Here is a 21,620-nt window from a genome sequence, read left to right as displayed (position 1 = left end):
AGACCTTTCTTCAGAGGTGCTGCTGGGTGGACTTGGATGGACAGCCCTATGATTAGCATGTAAGCATAATGCTGGGTGCTAATTTGTACCACTTCTGGACTCCCTGGAGGGAGAGGATGCCCATACTGGCTTGCTTTGGGGCATACACTCAGACCCCAAACGATCCCTTGCCCAATCTTTTCCTGTATGAAATGATTCACAAGGGAAAATTGTTCTTCACAGAAATGGCCTTTAACTTGCCTGGGGAGTGGGAATCAGAAGCCTCCAGCCAAACTGGAGTTCCCAATGTTTGGTTGCGACCGGACATCCCTGCTCGCCTGGTCTCCCCAGGGAACGGGTGCAGGCTCAGCCATCCTCTTGGGACTGGGAGTGTTGGTTTTTTTTTTCTGCTTGGCAAGGCTGAGGAACAAGAGGTCTCAGCCTACCTCTGGGGTCAGCACAGGCTCTGAGGAGCCTCCCTCCATCTGGTGAGCAGGGCCGCCCTGGATCCACAGAGCAATTAACCTCACCCACCCTCTCCCTACCAGTTTCCTTAAAATAAATGTGACAAACGTGAGCCTAATGATCTGCTGGCGAAGATCTATATGCTCAGGACCATAACACATGGCTCCTGGCCTCCCTGGGCCCAGCAGCCAGCACCACTTCAAAGACCAGCATGGCTGGAATCTTCCAGGGGTTTCCTGGATTGCAGGAAACAAACAATCAATCAGTTTCCTGGGGGTGCAGTGGGGGGAGATCACATCCATAGACAGTAACGATGATGATGATGATGATGATGATGATGATGGCAGCCAATATTTGCCAACCTCCCGTGACCAGGCTCTGAGCCTTGCACGTACAAAGGAATCCACACTTTGCAAGAATCCCCCAAGGCACAGGATGCAATCTCCCCTTTATGCAGCCAAGGACCCTGAACGCTGAAATTCCCCAGATCACAGCCCCACCGCCCGACTTTGAACAAAAGCAGCAATGCTAACAGGAGTTTGAAGAAGAATAAACGCACCTGATGGGAGCAAACGGAACAGCCAAGGAATGTGCAGTAAGCACTCACCTCACCTCGACTCCTCTCCCTTCCTCACCCCTCCTACCCACTACTCACCCCAAAGCTTCTTTTCTGCAGATCTTTGTGAAGTGCCCACAGCAAAGTATTTGCATATGTACACATATGTATTTATGCAAAAGACTCCTTTTGACATTGCAAATAGACTCAGCACCTTGGGGCTTCATTATTTTGTTAATTTAATGGTGTCATTTCAAAGTGTGGGCTTCCCTTCTCTCAATACTGTACACAAAAGGACACAGAGATGTGTGTGTATGTGTGTGTGTGTGTGCGCCAAACAAAGAGATTGAGCATTGGTGGGCCAGTGTCCTGGGGGCCTGTCCCACAGTCAAGTTTTGCTCAGGGTTATTTTAGCTGCTTAGCGACAGAAAAGTATGGGGGGGGGGGGAGCAGGGAGAAGAGAGAGGGAGAGAGAGGATGTTGGGAAGCTCAGCTGGCTCTTACATTCCAATCAGAGATAGCAGACGTCCCAGGGACAGAACATGCTCATCTGCTCTTGGCACTGGGGTGTCACTGGACTTCCATCTCAGAGCAGGAGATTTTCAAAGCCTTAAATGGTCTCAGCCACGGGGCAGGGCCACATCCACGCTCTCGTAGGGCTGAAGATTGAGCAACGGAGGACCTGCTGGACAGTGGGAACTGGGGGGTGAGCCTGGTCTATTTTGGTCCTGGCTTTGTATGAGGTCTTGGCTGCCAGGGTGGAGTAAAGTGTAACCATTTACTCTGTTCCTTCACTTCCTCTCCACTCCCTTCCCGACCCCAACATAGCCACTGCTTCCTTTTCCCTCTCTTCTCCCTCTCTCCTGCCCTCTCCTCCTTCCTTCTGCTTTTCTGTCCTTTCATGTCTTCCTTGCTCTTCTTCTCTCCCTCCTCTTCTTTGGCGAGGTGGGACGATTATCATGAGAAATGCATGTCAAGATGTGTTTGGGGGACTGATCTTAACAATACAAAAACCATCTCTCACCATTCTGGAAGAGATGTGAAGTGGGGCAGCCGTTCTGGGAATACCTGGGGAGTTTGCCATTTAAGGTGCCCACATGACGATTTCACTTCTGGAAAAGCCTCCTAAAGGAATTATCAGGGCGAGCAGGCAAACATTTGTGTATAATTGTTGTCTGTAGCACTGAAACAGATAACAGCAAAAAGAAAAAAAGAGTTTAAAAATTGTAGACAGGTAAAATCGTATTTGCTGTGTATATGTAACATGGTGCAACCATTTAAAAGCATCTAGGTGAGAAAAGTCAATTGAGAGTAGCATGCATTTTAAAAGTAGCCTGGCTTTGGTCGTCTCCTTTTCTCATTTGTTTTTAAACATATAATTCCCATCTCATACATTTCATTGGTTTAAACAGATGGAAAAAGCTTGTGCAATCATGACCGCGATCAATTTTAAATAGCTTCCTCTTCTTGTACTCATTGTTATTGCCTCCCCACCTCCCCCCAACTCCCTTGTCACAACCCCAAGAAACTATTAATCCAGTGACTGTCTCTACAGAATTCACCTATCCTGGAATTTCCTATAAAGGAGAATTTACACTGCCCCCCTCGTCCCCAAACAACAGTCACAAACTAAAACAGAGAAAGGCCTGAATCCAGATGAAAGAAGAAAATAAAAAGAACTAGAACAAATTTAAGCTGGGTCCCAAAGGAGAACAAATGATAAGGTATTGAGTTGCACCCTAACATCAGCCTGAATCTACTTTCCAGGGCGCTCTGTCTGATAGACTATTCACACCGCTGGCCAATCAATGGTCAGGGTTCCCTAGAGACTTAATCCATGGGAGGATGCCAGCAAATGGATTTGGGGCTTGCCCTGTCACCCATAGCCTTCTGTGAACCAGGTGCTCAGAGTTTAACCTCCAAGACCGTTCCCTCCTCCAGTCTTGGATTTTATTACTTACAATCCTGGGATCACACAGGCTGGCGAGCCTCTTTCATGTAGACTTAGCTGACTCCTCCTTAGATGGTTATTTCCTTTGAAGGTCCCAGATGAAATTCTTTCTGATAGTCAGGCACCATTGGATTTTTTTACCGCACTTTGCTATAGCACCCGCATCTTCAGTGATATCTACATGAGGACAAGTATTGAGTAAGGCCGCGTCATAGGAACGAATTGTTCTTCAATTAAGGCTTGTGATTAAGTGTGGGCTCAAAATTCGTTCATGTATCTATAGTTTATATATATCCCCGGTCCACTTTAGAGATATCATGGTCATTTTACTGGGGAATATTGTTAACCATTCCCATGAGACATATGGTAATTTAATTGATGGTATCATTAAATTAGATGGTATCATTACATTAGACAATAGTACAGAATTTAAAACACTGCTAAGAAAACTAAAATAGAGCTGCGTAGGGCAGCTTCTTCGACTAAGATGCATGGATTGTTGATGTATACAGATTAAAAACTCAAGTGACTGGGCACTGTTGATCAAACAGTGACGGTTAGAGTTGGGGAACAACTTTCAATAATAGTAATTGCAATAGTTAGAGCTAAACCTGTTGTATGAACACATGTCATGATGATGCAAAGGGAGTGTGGTGATAGCAGATGTACGGGCATCTTAGGTCACCAATTACTGAGCACCCCCAAAGCAAGAGACTTAAACCAAAATCCAATGACTTCCAACTTCATGAGCCTGGGAGAATAGTCATCTGCTTCTTCTCACTCTAGGGCATTTCAGTCTTAAATCTAAGGGCGCCTGTGGTCGTTACATAATCTGGTGCCAATTTGAGATGATTTAGAATGAAGTTTAGCCTGTCAATCAGGTTGCAGCTTGATGACCTCATTTGGAGGTGCTGCAGAGATAAATAGCTCGCTGGAGACTAGACCCACACACTCTCTACTTGGTATTCCTACTGACAAGACACATGGAGATGCCTGAGAGCTCTGGAGCTGTAGGAGTCAAATGGAGACCCACAACAGTGCTGAGGTGCTTACACAGCCACTGGATCCACAAGACTTTCCACTCACTGGCCTGTGATCTTCCTGCATTCGGTGTCATTGCCTGTGTTTTGTGAGTCCAAAGAAGAATTTATACATTGGTATCAGACATAAGGGCTAATGTCAGACTTATGGACTTGATCTGGACTAGGCTAGGATGTTTTCTTAATATACAATTAGGCTTTATATAAAGCTCTGTCTTATACACATATGCATATTTATGAACTTGTTTCTCTCATCCACCATGACTAACACAGCATCTTTCAGTTCCCTTAATCTGCTACAGGTGTGTTTATGGTAGAGTCTTGTTCACTTAATGGGGTTGCCAAATTGGAGTCTTCTGGTGTGGCCTCTACAGGACGTTGTGCACTCCTATGGGACAAAGAAAGCCTAAAGTCCTGGTGGTCTGTAGCATGCCATCCGGGCCAGCAAGAGCTGGATAGAAACAGGGTCCACATGATTTTGTTTTCTTAATATGTGTGTGTTTTCATGTGAGTAGGACACGCATGTTGAAATGATAGTGTGTGGACCTCTGGGTGTTAACCATGGACAGTCGGTTTGCCGAGTTTGGACTAGAATGTACTGTTCTAGAACTTTCCCCCACATGTCTGTGTTTGAAACTGTGATATCCAGAATCCAATGGGGCTGTTTGTTTTTTTATCTGCTCTTCCAAGTTTTCCCCTGTGACAGGGAAGTCCTATCTCTTTCATATTGCTCATGTTGCTGGGAAATATTTGCATTGCTCTCCTCCGATTGTCCTCGTCTTTGTTGCTAGATGCTTCCGGGTCAAATCCAACTCACAATGGCCTTCCATACCACAGAATGAGACACTTCCCAGGCCTGCACCCATTGGTGCAGCCACGGTGCCAATCTTCTCATTGAGGGCCTTCCTCTTTTTATCCACCCCTTGACTTCCCCAAGCACGATGCCCTTCTCCAGGGACTAGTCTCTCCTGACAACATGCCCAAAGTGTGTGAGACCGAGTGTCAGCATCCTTGCCTCTAAGGAGCGTTCGGATTATACTTCTTCCAAGACAGACCTATTGGTTCTTTTGGCAATCCACGCCACTTTCAATATTCTTCCGCAGTTCCATAATTCAAATGCATTGAATCTTCTTTGATCTTCCTTACTCGGTGCTCAACGTTCACATGTATGTGGGCAACGGACAATGCCATGGCTTTGGTCAGGCACACCTTAGGCTTCAGAGTAAGAGCCGTGCTTTTCAACACTTGAACGAGGTCTTGGGCTTCAGGTTTGCCCAGGGCGATGTGTCTTTGGATTTCTTGACAGCCGCTTCCATGAGCATTGATTGTGGATCCCAGCAAGACGACCTCCTTCAGAGCATCCTGAAATGTTTCACAGGCTTAGTGCCCTCCCCTACTTTGCATCTGTTTGAAACCTGCCCCTAGAATCATTGCTTCAGAGTTTGTAAGCCCTTTCGGCGAGGGTAAAATGATGTCATTTCAATATTTGATCAATTAAAAACAACCCACCATTCAGTGCATCTCTTCCAAGCTTCCTGCAAACTTCCACACTGGTGGGCTGGAAAGGGTCCAGTGATCCTGCGGCTAGGTGATTCCTAATGGTCTCTGAAACCTTCTGAGGGAGGGGGCCCCTGAGTCTGGAGGGGCCTATGGGCTGGCAGAAAGGCCTCATTACTAAGGGCGTAAGGTTCTAGGCACTCAGCTACCTTAGGACAGGCTCTGTAGTGGCCTCAATCGCTAAGTTATTCAAGGACCCAAGAGAAGATGTCCCTATCCACTAAACTAACCCAAAGCCACTGCCACCACATCGATGCTGAATCAGACCAAAGCTGTCTGGCACTAGGGGGGCCCTGGATGGTACCACGGGGGTCCCTGGATGGTACCATGTTGTCTCTTGGAGCCACTGGTGGGTGGGAACCAGAGACCTGCGACAGCCAAGCACTTAACCGGGGCTTCACATTTTGCTGACAAGGCTGCAGGAAAAACCTGCCCATTGGCCTTTGAGGGGTGGGAGAGGAGAATGGAAATAGCCACTCCTGGGAATGGCCCCATGTGGGCTTAGGAACAGGAAAGCCTGGGTGGTATCCACAGGTAAGGCCCATCAGCAGTTCAGTGAATGGTTGGAACTTCTAGTCCCCCTACAAGTGCCTCGGAAGAAAGGCCTGGCAATCTGCTTCTGACCATCCAGCTACTGGAACCCCCCTGGAGCCCAGCTCTACTCGGATGCTCATGGGGCAACCAGGAGTCAGTGTTGACTCCAGGGTTCCTGGTTGGGGACTTGGCTCACAGCTATCGAGGCAAGACTGACTCACAGACACCCTGCAGGACAGGACAGGACTGCCCCTGCGAGTCTCTGAGACCGTGGCTCTTTACGGGAGCAAAGAGCCTGGTCTTTCTCCCACAGAGCGGCCTGGTGGTTTCGAACTGCTGGCCTTGTGCTTAGCAGCCCTGCGAGTAACCCGTGTGCCACTGGGGCTCCTTGTTTGGGGGTCTTGGCAACAAGAATGCCAGTCTGTCAGGTCCAGGGGCAGTACCTCCCCGCTGGGTCTGCCCATCGCCCGCCCCATAGACAGCCTGGTCAGTGCATTCCTGAATGTTGCTCTGGCTTCTCCCGGGAGGGGGGGCTTCCCTTGGCATGGCATTTCTGCCCCTAGAGTCTACCACCCAGTCTTCCCTGTTACAGGTTACAAACACCGGCCCTTGAACCCCACTCCAGTCGCCCAGCATTAGAATCTGTACCATCTGCATCTCTGACAATCACCATGGCTGCACCCACCTTTGGAATGTTGCTGCCCGGGAGCAGCAGTAGAACCGGTTGAGGAGTCAGGAGACCACCCTGCGGCACAAGACACATCAGTCCTCCCACCCACTTTGTGCCGATTGTGTGAAATCAACAGCTGCCGCTCACCTTGTCCTTCTCCTGCATCAGACACGCCATTTCCAGGATGATTTCTGTGGTTTCTTGTTTCCTCCTCAAAGCAGCATCCTCCGCCTGACCGGCTCGTGCACCTCAGGGTCGGGAGAGAACTGGCCCCCGCAGGAGGCGGGGCGGGGTGTGTTTCAAGGGCTGAACTTGCGGACGAGATCGCCAGGCCTTTCTTCCAAGGCGTCTCTGGGTGGACTCAAACCACCAGTCTTGGGGTTGGCAGCCGAGCATGTTAACCCGTTTGTAGGACTCAGGGTCTCAGACCACCAGGTCTTGGTTCCACCCATGGGTTCGGACTGCCAGCCTTTGGATAAAAGGCCTGATGCTTAACCGTGGCCTTCAGGCCCCCTCACAGCTTCTCCCGGGGAGGAGCTGCTGTGTGGGGCGGTGGAGGGACTTGCTCACAGGCGTGGGTCTTTCCGTGGCAGCAGCCACAGAAGCAGCAGTCACAGCAACAATAGCGGCCAGCTTTCGTGGAAGGTGTTTCGGGAGCCAAGCACTGTGCTGAGCCTGGGTTTTGAAAAATGTCATTGGATCCCCGGAATTGAACTCACACTTACGTTCGTGCAAACCTTACACTTGCATTTGTGTAACTCTTTTGTTGGTGTTGATGGCTCACGTTTTCTTTCTTTTTTTATTTATAAATCCGTTTACTGGGGTCTCTTACAGCTCTTATAACCATCCACACATCCATTATATCCAATGCATTGGTACCTACGCATTGCCATCATCATTCTCAAAGATTTTCTTTCTGCTTGAGCCCTTGGTGTCAGCTCCTCTTTTTTCCCTCCCTCTCCCACCTGATAAATTATACATTATTATTATTTTCAAATCTTACACCATCCCCTGTCCCCCTTTGTCTATGTTTCTGTTGTTCATCCCCAGGGGGTGGGGGTGTTATATGTCGATCATTGTGATCTGGTTCCTCCTTTTTCCCCCTTTCCCCCCATCATCCCCCTACCCTCCTGGTATTGCTACTCCCATGACTATTCCTGAGGAGTTTATCTGTCCTAGATTCCGTGTGTCAAGAGCTCTATCTGTACCAGTGTACATGCTCCGGTCTAGCTGGGTTTGTAAGGTAGAACTGGGCTCATGATGGTGGTGGGGGAGGAAGCATTAAAGAGCTAGAGCAGTGGTTCTCAACCTTCCTAATGTCGTGACCTTTTCATACAGTTCCTCATGTTGTGGTGACCCCCAAACATAAAATTATTTTTGTTGCTACTTCATAACTCTAATTTTTCAATTGTTATGAATCATCATGTAAAGATCCGATAGGCAGGATGTATTTTCATTGTTACAAATCGAACATAATTAAAACATAGTGGTTCATCACAAATGTTATGTTACATCCTTGCTCTGGTGATTATATATTGTGAAATATTTATTTCTAATAACAAATGAATGAAATTTTGTCTTGAAGCCTGGTGCAGCGTGGGTAACAGTCTTCATGCCAGGTAGGTAGGTGTATCTGCATGTGGGCAGGCCCGCCTGGAAACAGATAGAGAATGGTGGTGTCTCAGTTCCTAGGATGGTCGGAAATATGTTTTCCGATGGTTTTAGGCGACCCCTGTGAAAGGGTTGGTCGACCCCCAAAGGGGTCGCGACCCACAGGTTGAGAACCCGCAGAGCTAGAGGAACATGGGGTGTTCTGTTGGTGCTATGCTGCACCTTGGCTGACACTTTCCTTCCCTGTGTCCCTTCTGTGAGGGAACATCCAATTATCTACCGATGGGCTTTGGGTCTCCACTCCAACCCCCATCATTTGCATTGATATATTTGTTTGGGGGGGTCTTCTGATGCCTGATACCTGATCCTGTCACCACCTCATGATCACGCAACCCTTATGTTGGATCTTACGTTCTTACGATCACTCTAGAAGGATTGTCACTGTCCCCATTTGGTGGATGTGCACGGAGAGAGAGAGTGGGGTCTGCTTCTCTCTAGCTGAGGGGCTGAGAAGTGATCCTGGCAGGACTAGACTTTGAGATCCGTCAGGGTTGTTTTCTAGCTCAGGGCTCTGTAGTCATGTGACAACTGTCAGTCATCCTGATGCATAGCGCCCCCTCTAGGACAGGGTAGAACTGCAGCTGGGTTGTTCTGAGGTTGATGGGAGTAGACCCATCACCTCACCACTGTACGACCAAGGATCCCGAGTCTCTAGGCAGCTAACAACAACGACAACACCCCACGACAGACCAGAGAAACTCACTCCCCCCAAGTTGACTCCATCCTTAGACAGGCTTTTAGTGGAGGAGCAGGTAGACATACATGCCCCCGGTTAGGGCCGTGACTTCGTGAGACGCTGCAACTCATGAGCCTAATGCAGGTTTCAGTGCTTCTGTTCGACACCTTTGCTCCAGTGACATCATGGTTATGTGTTGGGCTGCTAACTGCAAGGTCAGCTGTTTGAAACCGGTTCAAAGACCAAAAGACCAGGCTTTCTACTCCTGTAAGGATGTACAGTCTCAGGAACCCACAGCGACAGTTCTCTCCTGTCCTATAGGGCTGCTATGAGTCAGCATCGACTTGATGGGAGTAAGTTTGAGTTCTACCTCCTAGTTCATTGTGCACTGCCTGTGGCCTTAAAAGTTTGCAAGTAGCCACCCAAGGTATATCAATTGGTATCTATCCACCTGCACCAACAGAGGAAAGAAAGCGAGTCAGGAACAGGAAGAGGATATGGAATGTATTGCTAATTGCCTCACTAACCGACTGCCTTCTTTGCTTGAGACCAGAGGAACTACATAGTGCCCCGCTAGCTATCACGACTGGACATTTTGACTCAAGGTTCTACAGAAGAATCCCGAGCAAAGCAAGGCACATGAGGAACATGCACATGGATCCCTACAGGTTAGGGGAACTCACCTGAGATCATCGTTAATCCTTTTTTTAAAAAAAAAGCATTTTATTAGGGGCTCATACAACTCCTTTCACAATCCATACATACATCATTTGTGTCCAGTACATTCGTACATATGTGGCCATCATCATTCTCAAAACACCTGCTTTCTACTTGAGTCCTTGGTATCAGTTCCTCATTTTTCCCCTCCCTCCCTTTTCCCCCCTCCCCCTGAACTCTTGATAACTTATAAATTATTATTATCATCGTTCATCCTTAAATGACAAATCACCCCCTGAGGCTTTCCTTTAATCCGACCATAGTTTAATTAGTAAAGACTGTCTTCCTTGGCAATGGGGATTGTTTTTTAAGAGTATTGTGCTCCCAATCATCATAACCCCAATTCTACCTTGCCTTGCGGACCTGGTTATACCAGAGGATGTACAGCGGTGCAGTGGGGATCTGGAGGCGTAGGGAATCTAGGACAGACGAACCCCTCAACACCAGCGGTGGGAGTGGCGACACCAGGAGGGAAGGGGGTGTAGAAGGGGAGAACCTATCTTGGAGATCTCTGTGTAACCTCCTCTCTGGGAGATGGGCAATGGGGAGGCGGGTGAGGGGAGACGCCGGGGAGTGTAAGATAAGATATAATAATTATTTATAAACTATCAAGGGACCAGGGGTGGGATCGGGGAGGGAGGGGGATGGGGGGAAAAAAGGGAAACTGAGCTGATTCCAGGAACCCAAGTGGAAGGTGAATTATGAGAATAATGAGTGCAACGAATGTATAAGGGTGCTTTGCTCAATTAATGTATGTACAGACTGTGATAAGAGCCTTATGAGCCCCAATAAAAAGATTTTTTAAAAAAAGAGTATTGTGAAGGCTTTCAGAGTACATCATCAGCCTGGCATTCAGTCGCTGATGCACACTGTGTTCCAAGTCATCGCCGCCACCCTCTCACTGTGCCCTCCCTAATCCCACTCCCTCCCTTTGCTTCCTGTTTTCATTCCTCCTCCTCGGAAAGCCCTCTGAGCTTTGTCCTTGGGTCAGTGCTGCCCTTTGGGTCCTAAGTGGTCGATTCTTCTATCGTGGAGATGAGTTCAGTTTCAGCCTTGAAGGGTGACTAAGAGCCATAGCCTTGCGGAGGAGCAGGCTGTCTCACCAGTACCTATTTGATCAGTAAACAGTGAACCCAATCTCTTTTATGATTTTCACTTTTGTTTCACGTTTTTCTCCCACCATCTCCACGACCTTCTAACGTGAGCGGTTGGTGGTGGTAGCTGGGAAGCATCTCATTCCTCTGGTCTCGGGGCTGTGGACATGGCTGTTTGCAGGGTCCAGGCGTCCATGAGAAGAATTGCTGTCTGTGTCTTTAGATGCTCGCTGCTCTCCTTTCCTCCAGGCAGGGAGAGACCCATAGCTGGCCTTAAATGGCTATTCCATAACCTTCCAAGGCCTCAGTCACTCACGACTCACCAAAGGAGATGGAGAACTCAGTCTCTGTGGACTAAGTCATGACAATGGTCCTTGGTGTCCCCTGTGACTCGGATGCTGACCCCCCGCCCCAGGTCCATTGACTCCTTCCCTCAAGGTGTTGGTCTTGTCTCTGAAGTGTGCATAACTCCCCCAACTTCTCTTTTTCCATTTTATGAACCTCTGTCCTCCAACACTCAAGTCCAGATACCTCTCAACCTCCTCATTCCACTCTTGCCCTCCCTCCCTTGGGAGCCCCCAAAGTCAGTTCCCTTTGGTCTGCGAGTCTAGGTTTTGGCAGTTCTCCTTATTGTAGACGTCTCGTACAGTATTTGTCCATTTGTGGTTGACTCCCTTCACTCAGCATAATGTTCGCCAGGTCCTTCCCTGTCATGAAGTGCTTTGTGGCTTCCTCTGTGTATTTCTGCCATGCACACTAAGTGTTCCATTGGGTGTATGTACCACAGTTTCTTTCTACAGCCTGCTACTGATGGGCTTTTGGGGTTGTTTCCGACTTCTGGCGATGGTGAACAGTGCCAAGATGTGCACGGGAGTGCCCATGTCTGTCTGGTCATGGAGCTTGTTTCTTTAAGGCACATACCCAGCAGAAGTGCTGCTGGCTCACAAGGAATTTCTTCCCACGTTGGTTGTGCGTATTTATACGCCTATCAGCGATGTATGAGAGGCCCAGTCTCTCCACAGCCTCTCCAGCATGTGCTGTTCTTTGCTTTACAAATTTTTTAATTGGACTTTAATTGCCTGTACGTAGTGGTAGTTCATCATCGTTTTGATTTGCAGCTCGTGGATGATCGATGGGTGATTGATGAATTCCCCCAAGTGTTGGTTTAACCACTTGAGTGACATTGTTGAGGAACTATTCATGTCTTTGGCCCACTCTTTCGCTGGAGATATCGCAGCGTTCTGCAGAGTCTAGCAATTAGTCGCTTATCTCTGGTGTCATTGCTGAAGATGTTTTCCCAATCTGTAGTTTCTCTTTTGGTGAAATTTTTTGATGCTCCCAAGTGTCTCATTTTTAGAATGGTATAGGCATCTATTTTCACTTTTTTTTTTGGGGGGGGGTATTTTTCACTTTATTTACTAACGTTTAAGGCCTTGTCTTGGGGCTCCTAAGTTTGCCCTATTTTTTTTTTCATTGATGACATTTATAGTTCTGCGTTTTACGTTGAGGTCTTTTGTCTTGAGCTTGTTTTGTATGTGGTGTGAGATATGGGCCCTGTTTAATTCTTCTGCAGATGGATGTCCAGTTTTACCTGCACCATTTGTTAATGAGACCATCTACTCCCTGGGTAATATGTTTTGACCCTTTGTCAAAGATTAGCTAGTGGTAGGTTACCTCTGGAGTCTCAACTCTGTCCCATTGGTCTACTTATCCACTGTCATACCAGTTTGTAACCCCTCTTGTATTTATGGCTGTACCAGGTTGTTTTAAGTACAGCAGCTGTGTAGAAGGTTTTGAGATTGAGAAGTGATGGTTATACTACTCTGTTCTTATTCTTCAACAGTGCTTTGCTTATCCAAGGTCTCTTTCCCTTGCATATAATGTCGGTGATTAGTTTCCCCATCTCTTTAAAGAATGGTGTTGAATCTGTGCCAGGAATTGTATCTGTAGCTCTCTTTTGGCAGTACTGACATTTCCATAATGTTAAGTCTTCCTATCCAACAAACAGGGTATAGTCTTCCATTTATTGTCAGTCTCTCTTGATTTCTTGCAGTAGTGTTTTGTAAATTTCTTTCCACAGATCTTTTGTGTCTCTGGTTTCAGTGGATTCCTAAAAAGATGAGCACTTTACTCGTAATGAACTATCTTTATAAGATCAAGCGGACAACAGGAACTCAAAAGGTTAGGGGGAAAACATGAAGGATGCGGTGAGCTCATGCGCATGGTGGAGAAATCATTCAGAAAAGGAAGGTGAGAATGACAGCCACACAACTTGAAGGACGTAATCAATACCACTGAACTATGCACGTAGAAGCCGTTGAATCGGCGTAGTCTCCAATGTTTCTGAGAAGCCGAAATAATGCAGAATAAGAATAAAGGGATTCTAATATTTCTGTGGCATCATCTGATGTAGCTTAAACACCTGTTCAATGAGGCGGTAGGCCCCTGAGACTGGTTCAGCAAGGGTTACGTAGGAGAAGACTCCAGGAGCTATTAAGGAATGGAGCCATGGGCTCAGGGTCAAAACTCCCAGGTTCTACTTGAACATATTATGCAGAGTAAAATAAGTCAAAAGGGCAGAGATTGTCTGACCTCCCTTAGATGAAACACATCAAACAGGCAAATGTCTCGAGACTGATTAGCACTGGGGGTTACCAGTGTCTGGAGGGGGTTTTCTGTGAGACTCGTTGTTCAAAAAGCATTGCGTGTCCCTTTGTGAGGGTGGGAAGTTTGGCAACAATCGTAGGTGACGGCGGTACCTCACAAGGAACATGCTCCTGGTGTCACCGTACCTGGAGGAAACGGAATTGGTACATCATTTGGCGACAGTGAAACAAGACGGGCTGAGCCGGGGCCTCAGTTTCCAGGGCTGCTGTGTGATCCCGCTGAGACCCTATGCTCCCTAAGCTGGTCTTTCACCGTCCCCACAGGGTAGGTAGGCTCTCTGGGGGGGCCTGTCTGTGATTCAGAAGCTCAGTCTCTCTCTCTCTCTCATTGTGTTAGAAACATACACCCCAAAACATTCACCGACATAACCGCTTCCACATTCACGCTCCATGGGGTGCCGCCGCCCTCCTTGTCCTTCTGCCAAACATCCCATCCCCCATGAACATACACTCAGTAACCTACCCCCCCCCCCAGCTGAGACAAAGCCTCCCTCCCCCTGCTGCCTCCCACTGCCGCTCACCAGAAGGAATCTTGGTTTTCTATGTATTTGCTGCAGAGATCTTAGGGGAGATCTACCTTTTAGGCATTGCCTTATTTTACTCCACGTGATGTCTTCAAAGAATCGCCAGGTTGTGGTCAGAAAATTCGGTTCTGAGTGTAAAACACCCCCCACCCCAAAACAAAAAAAAAAAACCCAGAAGATTTACAAAGCAGAAGGAGGCCCCAAAGTGCAAGCTGACTGTCGGACTTTTCCCCAGGTTTTCCTCTTTAAAAAGAGAAAACCGATGCACACACACACACACACACACACACACACACACCGAGGAAACAAATTCTCCCTTCACTGTAAGCGTGGGTTATCAATGGGAATTCTGATGACTCCAGCCTGACAATTTTAACAACCACTTATGTCTCGTCCTGCGCCTTTTATCTGAGCACTACACAAACAGTATTCGACACACAAGCCGAGGCCGGGGGAACACGGTGTCATCTTGGAGGGGAGATGACCTAGGGCCCGGAACGTCCCTGCCCACCCCCTTCCACTCTGCCCTCCACGGAGCTAATCAATGGCCTGGCTAGGATTAGAATTAATAAGTCTGGACTCCTGCACTTTTGACCCAGCTGTGAGATAACAATTCCTTTAGCTAGGCCACGGGTTCTTAGGCCTGAAGGGTCGGCTTGATAAATCTATGACGTTCTATTTTATCTCCATGTTGGAAGAAGGGGTGTTTATTTTAAAAGAGGGGAGCGCCATTTATAAATAATTTATTTGCACAGTCTGAGTTAACACGAAACCCTTCTTTGGGAGGGGTGGGGGTATGTGTGGGTGGGTGGGGGTGTGTGGGTGGGGGTGTGTGTGGGTGGGGGTGTGGGGGGTGTGTGGAGGGGGCGGGGGAAGAGCTATCCTGAGCTGCTCGGGCTTTGTGATTTCAAGAAAGCAAATTGAGTTCTTACATCTGGACTTTTTCTCTCGCCCTACTCAGGCTCCTCCGGTGTCTCATTGGATGGCATCTTCACTCACCGCTCTAACCGATGCGACTCTCTGCTGTGGAGACCACTCTGGCCCCTAGGGGTAAGGTGACCAGATTTTAACATTGGTAAAGCGGGAACACCATTGATAAAACGCAAGTCCTGGCGAAATAGCCACACGGCACCCGAAAACCATATACCCTAGCTTGTCTTGCATTCGTTCCAAAAATCGGGACTTTAAAAAAATGCCACAGATCGTGGGAAAAATTGTTAAAAATCGGAACTGTCCCGCCAAAAGCGGGACATCTGGTCACCTTACCCTAGGGACCCTACAGGACAGGGTAGAACAGACGGACCTTTTGGGCTTCTGAGGCTGTAAATCTTTATGGGAGCAGAAAGCCTCTTCTTCCTCCCAAGGAGCTGCTGGTGGTTTTAAACTGCTGACCTTGAGGTTTCTCTTAATGTGTAACCACTACAGCACCCAAGACACCCCCAGCTGCTCTCTGTGGTCACATGGCAGGGTGTGTGCTTGTCGCTACGAGTTAAAAAAAATGGATTTGGTGTCACTTGACAACCACCACCAGTGTTTATCCAACCCATCTCCCGTTCAGAAACGGGAAAGCTGTCTCCACCTTGACCGGAGGCCCAAGAGTGTACCTAGGAAGCTCGGCAGTAAGAACTGTTCTCAACCGTGAGGTGTCGTGGGCACCGAAAGCTAATCTCTGAGCTTTACCATTTGTACATGGAGGACCGGCCGCACAGATTCTGCCTCCTGTTTCTGCGTGCTGTCGCGTGGCTGGGAAACTTAGGGTGACCTCACGTGACCGAGTCGAGCCGCTCTGTAGGGTGTGGTTGGCTGTGTACCTTCTGAGAGCAGATAACCAGGCCCCTCCCTGAAGCACCTCTGGGTGGGTTGGAATTGCCAGTCTTTCGATGAGCACCTGAAAGCTTAGCTGCTGCGGCATCGTGGGTCTTAAGTCAAGGGTGATGCAGCTGAGAAATGAAAATGAACCATCCTTTGACATCTGGGATGTTGTAGAATTCTATTTGTAGCCCCCCCCATCCCACCCCCTCTCCAAAGATCTTAACATGCAAAGCATGCCGTGTCAGTCTGGGTGGACTAGAGAAACAAGTACAGAGACACGCATCTGTCTGTAGGAAAGAGCTTTAGATCAAAGGGCCATTGCATATTGAGAAAACATCCCAGCCCAGTCCAGATCAAGTCCATACATCCCATAGTGGCCCATATGTCCGATACAAGTCTATAAAGTCCTCTTCAGACTCACACAACACTTGCCATGATGCCAGATGCAGGAAGATCACAGGCCAGTGGGTGGAAAATCTGGATCCAGTGGCGTTGTACTCATCTCAGCGCTGGCGTGGATCTCCACGTGGCTCCTCCAGCTCCAAGACTCTGGTTCCATCATCATAGCTCCATGTGGCTTGTCAACTGGAAGAGAGAGTGTGAATCTGGCCTCCGGGGAGCTATTGATCTCCTTCACACCTCCAAATGAGGTCCTCAAGCTGCAACCTGATTGACAAGCTAGATTCCACCCCTCCGCCCAAGTTGACAGGAGCTGATGTCACCACCACACATGCCCTCCGTGAAATTCCCAACTGCCCATGCACTGCTTCTGTAAGCCCATCTCTGCACAGCGACGGATCTAGAAGGGCAGTCACCATGCCAGGGGTAGGAATGTGATCGGAAGCAACATAATCATCTCCTGATAGGCTATTCGTGATCTTCCCAAACACCCTGCCATTGAGCCGATTCTGACTCCTGGCAACCCTCCCTATAGGACAGGGTGGGACCGTCCCTGTGAGTTTCCGAGTCTGTCCCTCTTTGCGGTCATGAAAAGGAGGAAAGAGTTCTTTGGGTGCCTTTAAAGAACCGGTCTCTATTGCTATGCGAGAAAAGCCAGGCACAGAGGAGCAGGTCAAAGATGCCCCCCAGGGTGTAGGATGGAGAAAGATCCCGGAGGAAGTAGGTGGGCACCGTGGTTACTCTGGGGAAGGGTGGTGGAGGCCAAAGGTGGAGAGGCCAGCTTGTCACTCTTTCCTAGACTTTGGAAATGTGAGCCACGTGACTATTTTTTCTATCAGCATGTACGGGGGGGATGTGCTTACAAGGACAAACATAGAGCTGGTTATTGCTGGACAGCAAGTCCTGGCCAGGCAGTGGTTGAGAGGTGGGTGGTTTAATCCCTGATGCCACTCGGTGGGAGAAAGATCTGGTAGTCTGCTCCCACACAGACTGCAGCTTTGGAAGGCCTGTCTATATGCGGCACTCACCCGGCGCCCTGGTAGGGTCACGATGAGTCGGAATCGACTCAGGCGTGGGGTAGGAGGGTGGGTCTGAGGTTGGCTTTGCTGGGTAAGTCGAACCTGGGTGGGTTTTCACGCTTCTCTCTTTGAGATGGTCCACGTTTGGGGATATTTTTGGAAGTCGACATGAAAAGAGTTCTTCTGTGGCTTGGACCCCGAAGCCAAGGAGGAAGAAGGAGGACGATGAGGAGAATCTTTCTCCTTCACCCTCCACGGTGTGGGTCCATTTATGTGCGTGCTGCCATCTCTGAAGTTGTCATCCTACACTGGCTGAGGGGGTGGGAGGTGGGGAACCACTAGTAAAAAGGTGAGGTCTATGGGCAATTCGGCGAGGGGGGGAGGGGAGGATGAGGAAGACTGCCAGATGCTGGGAGCCAAGATTTTTTTTTTTTAGGAGTTGTAAATATCTTCCTATATTTATTTATTTATTAATCATTTTATTGGGGGCTCCTACAATTCTTATCCCAATCCATCCATCCATCCGTTGTGTCAAACACATTTATACATTTGTTGCCATCATCATTCTCAAAACATTTGCTTTCTACTGGAGCCCTTAATATCAGCTCCTCATTTTTCCCCTTCCCTCCCCGCTTCCCCCTGGGTCATGAACCCTTGATAATTTTTTTTTAGCATTTTATTGGGGGCTTGTACAATTCTTATCCCAATCCATCTATCCATCCGTTGTGTCAAGAACATATGTACATTTGTTGCCATCATCATTCTGAAAACATTTGCCTTCTGCTTGAGCCCTTAATATCTGCTGCTCATTTCCACCCCCCTCCCCACTCCCCCTTTCCTCATTAACCCTTCATCATTTAAGAAGGCAGGGGAGCTGGGAGTCTTGCACCGGAAAAGAGTGAGACATCCATCTCATGTTTATGATCTTCCCGTGGGCCTCCCTGCTGGGGCACCCAACTACCCAGCCCTTGGTGTGGGACTGGGAGGAGGTGAGACGCCCTCAGGGTCCTTTGTCAAGCATCAAGAAACTCTGAGGTCGAAGGAGGCCTCTCCAAGGTCACAGAGAACCAGAGAGAGGAGATTACTGGTTTCCCTTCTTGGCCAATCCTCTTCTCACTGCAGAGATAATGAAGGCAAGAAGGGTTAATTGCCTTCCAAGGCTTGCCCCTGGCTGATTCGGGAGAAGCCTTTGCAGTGCCTTATCTGTGGGATCCCCTAGGTTGTTATGAGAATTAACCAAGATCATGCCCCTTGGGAAGTGGACAACCCGTGGGACCGGCCCACCAGCCGTACCTACCCTCCCTCCCTATATCTGTCAATTGTTAATTACCTCCCAGAGGATTCTGACTGATGGTGGCCGCATGGGTGCAGAGCAGAATTGTGCCCATAGGGTTCTCCAGGCGCCTCCGAATGAGTCTGAGCCCCCAACCTTGTGATTTGTAGTTGAGTTTCCGACTGTTTACATCCCGGGGATGTTTCATCGACGAAGTCACCGCACTCAAATCTGTACGTCCGCTCACTGTCAGCCCCGATGGAGGCCCAACTTACGCCTTCAGCAGCTGAACTTCAGGGAGGGTGGACCTACTCCACTGATCATTAGAACCTCCACTTCCTGCACTCATTAACACTTTCCCCCCAGCCCCAGGATATCCTTTCTCTAGGATCAATGGAACTTGCTACAGGAACACCACAGCTCCCTCCCCTCTTGGGTGGGTCAGGTCTGGGGAGTGTGGTCTCCTCTGGCTCCCACGGGTCCCTAGGTGAGTTCCACTCCAGGTGTCACAGTGGGAACTTGCTCCATGGCTCATCCTGATTCTTACTCTTTCCCATCCCGCCTCCTCTCTCCTCTAAGGCAATTCCCTGGAATCTCCTTCCCAGCAAACGACTTGAACTTGAAACCCTGTCTTAGGACCTGTTTGGGGGAACACGACCTAGGGTGTTGACTGCGCCCCATCACACGCCCTCTTAGTGAACCTCCGCTGCCCTCTTTGCTTCCTCTGTGGGAATGACATGGATCAAGGAAGTCTTTGATGGGTTTCAGATCTTATTCCCATCTCTTAACCTGAAATTCCCACAACACCAGGAGACAGGGATGCAGGAATCACCCCCCCACCCCTTGCTTTCCCTGATAAAGACATTGAGAACCAGTAAGGCTATGCCATTTTCCCAGGAACACACAGGGCTAGGACGGGGCAGAGCCCAAATCGAAGCCTTCTGATTCTGCACACCACTGTCAATCCCACATACCAGTCTGCCTTTCACATCTTTCCTCGGGAGGTCTGACAGGAATATGTCACCTTTATATTTTTTGGATATGATCTCATGCAAACGTCTCAGCGCCCCTAAGGATGGAATCATTATCGATATGTTCATTGGCATTTACCGATAAAGAACCCGAGACACATAGAAATGCTGGTTATTTGGAAATAGACCACCAGGCCTTTCTTCTGAGTTGCCTCTAGATAGACTTGAACCTCCAACCATAGACACCACTCAAGAGTTCATTTGTCTAACTTCCAACCCCAAAACCAAATGCACTGCTGAATCATAGCGACTTACTCTACCAGACAGGGTAGCACAGCTCCGTGAGCTTCCAAGACGGTAACTGTTGACTGGGGCAGAAATCCGCATCTTTCTCCTCGGAGGCTGCTGGTGGTTTCGAACTGCTGACCTTGTGGATTGCAGCCCAGTGAGTAACCCTTACACCACCAGGGCTAACTTCACATAGCTAATATAAGTTCCTGTCTCCTGGTTGAGGTCTCATTCTGCGGCCCCAGGTGATCTCTCTTCCTCCTGTGGGTTGTCTTATTTTGGGGGTGATAAAGATGCATGTCTGGACACGGGAGAGTTTCATAGGAGCCCAAAAGTGAAAGAAATGATTGAAGCCATTCTCTGACATTAAGCAATCCATGTCACTTAGACGATGGGTGAACGGAAAACACACACACACACACACACACACACACACACACACAAGAAAAACCTAGGAAGACCTTGTCCTACCCTTGGTGTGTTCCAGGGTAGAGGATTCAGGACAGCTCCTAAGTGAGCCCAGACCTTAGTGACTGGTTCTCTGGTCTGTCCTGATGGGAGGTTTAGGAGTCTTTGGATACCGGGGGAAGAGATACACTGTAAGGGCTGACCACCAAGTGTTCACAGCAGTGGCAATAAGCATGTCTGGATGGCTTCCATCAACACCAGGATGTTGATCTCTGCCGTGGTCCAGAGTAGGGTTGAACATCCACTCTGTTAACCAATGTGAGCAGTGATCATACTAGTCCCACTTCCTTTGCCAGCAATGGACTTGTGGCCAATTTGCTGGGAGAGGATAAGGGAGCTGATATAGTTAAAGTTTATTGTGCCAACCTGGCCGATAAACACAAGTGGGGTTAATTGGAGGGATAAATGGCTCATTAAACCTTGCCTTTCGAGTTCTCTGGTCTCTTGCTTTGTGATGGTCGGACCAGGGTGCAGCTGCCTTAGCCAGTTCCCTGCTTCAGCTTGCAAGGCTCACTTCCTGCAAGACATCCCCAACGAGAAGCCTCATGGACCTACCCCAATGCAGCCCTGGGTGCTGGAGCAGCCGTGTGGAGCCCCTCCCAGCACAGAGATGCTTACACATTCACTGGTTTGCCTTTCCTCCTGCAGTTGGCATCATAGTGTATGTTTTGTGAGATGGAGGAGGATTTTGTGGATTGGTGTTGGACATATGGGTTAATGGTGGACTTGTGGGCTTGGGCAGCACTGGGTTGGTATGTTTTCTTGATGCACACTTACCCTATATATAAAACTCTCTCTTATACATGAGTTTCTGTGGTTTTGTTTCTCTAAAGCACCCAGACTCACACAGGAAGGGCTTGGAAACGGAAAGGAAGAATGACTCTGCACATCGGATACTGCCGTAGACGTCTCTGAATTGTCAAGTATGGAAACTGTGGGATTGGAGTATCTCAACAACAGCTATAGAAATAATTTCTGAAACTTTAAGTGGCAAATTAAAACCTGATGCATCCAGGACACGGCGAGTCTTGGCAATCTCGCGCGGAACAAAGTCAGTCTGTTGTGAAAGGGCGCATGCTCGCTTCTGTGACCTCACGTGGAGGAAATCAGCACACATGCAGAATCCAAAGCTTCGCCATGGCTACTGAGGATGGAGGAGGCGCGTGGTGTGGGTTGGGGTGGCAAAGCGTTTCTGTTCCTGGTGGCGGGATATTACGGAAAAGGATAGGGAGAAGAGTGAGCAACGTGAAGGAAGGTCGCCAAACTCCAAACCAGGCTCAATGCCAGCGA

This window comes from Tenrec ecaudatus, chromosome 16, assembly GCF_050624435.1.
Source record: "Tenrec ecaudatus isolate mTenEca1 chromosome 16, mTenEca1.hap1, whole genome shotgun sequence".
NCBI classification, from domain to species: domain Eukaryota; kingdom Metazoa; phylum Chordata; class Mammalia; order Afrosoricida; family Tenrecidae; genus Tenrec; species Tenrec ecaudatus.
This window is presented reverse-complemented; position numbering follows the sequence as displayed.